The following is a 1,378-nucleotide window of genomic DNA, read 5'->3' as shown; positions in this document are numbered from 1 at the left end:
CCCAGTTGATTCTTGACACGTCTTGGTATTCGTCAATACCGAGTCGATACGATGCCAACACAAGATCATAGCGTCCTCTTAGTTCATCTGGTCTTCCATTCCATGGAGGAATGAAGAATGATCTGGGTTTGGACGACTTCAGAATCGCAAAGTCCAGCAGAGAGCTGCGAGCAACAACTTCAACAGCTTCAATACCTTCCTTCAACGCCAGAGACACCATGCTTCCCACAGTGTGTTGCTCCGTTAGGTTATGGTCGCATGTCACCGCTAGAGTCGGGCTGAAAAACACACCCATTCCAACACCGTTGCGTTCTTCGTCTTCTTCCACGATCACAAATACTGCCTTTTCGACTTGTTCTTGAACGTTTGGCTGGATAAAATAGCGTGAATCGCTTTCTGCACGCTTCGGCAGTTGCACAATGAGCGCATTCTCTCCATTATTCCCATACGCCGTCACTGGGGACCACGACTGGGGCAGCAGCACGCTTCGCTTCGCATCGTACTCCGCTCGGTTCGCAAAGACTGTGAGATCGGACGCAGCAATCCCTGCGAGGTGACTGTCTCTGAACTTCTCCTTTACCGCATCCCGCAACGTATCCACATCTTCAACATCCACCCCGACAGAAGTCGTCGATGTGAGATCCTTGCCGTTCTCGCCCACGAGCAGGAACCATTTCCGCGCCACCATCCCTTCTACGCGAGGCGCACTAACGAAGTAACGTGAGACAGCTGGTACATCAAATTGACACAAACTTTACATAGAACTACACAACGCTAAACGAATCGACCAATTAAAGACCAGGACGATCGAAGACGAACCAAACGTGACCCGTGTGACAGTATCGTTGTTTAAATCAATCGAGACGGATATACATGATGCCCCATGATTCATGGGGCACGGGTTGGCGATGGATGCAATCGACGCGTTATTGAGCGGCAATTGACGTATGCGCTAGCTGACAAGCGGATGCCAACGAAGACCAAAGGATTTAAGGAAGAAAGGTGCTCTAGCGGTAATGATCAAGGGAAGTGATTTCTGTATCAGCCTGCAGACGGGTCTCCGTCCGAAGATGCATTTCTGTGTCTGGAAGATGCGACGAAGGGCTTCTTTCACGAGGTTCATCAGTGTAAATGCGTCGAAAGGGAATCTATCACTGGACGTTTTCGAGCAAGAGCGGTTGAAGGCTGCTGGTCCCGACGACCTATTCATCTTATATTGCACGAGCCTAGTGACGGTTGACCTATGGTTGCTGCCGAACTACGCATTTGTTGATGCCACCTGCTGGGAAGCGTACTACGGTCCATTTGCTGCTCGTGCACACTTCATCAAGTCTGTTCCGTTACCGTGCATCAACACGAGCTCCGAGGTTCAGCTGGA

Source organism: Phytophthora infestans, genomic scaffold (genome assembly GCF_000142945.1).
Source record: "Phytophthora infestans T30-4 supercont1.6 genomic scaffold, whole genome shotgun sequence".
Lineage (NCBI taxonomy): Eukaryota > Oomycota > Peronosporomycetes > Peronosporales > Peronosporaceae > Phytophthora > Phytophthora infestans.
Note: the sequence above shows the minus strand (reverse complement) of the source record.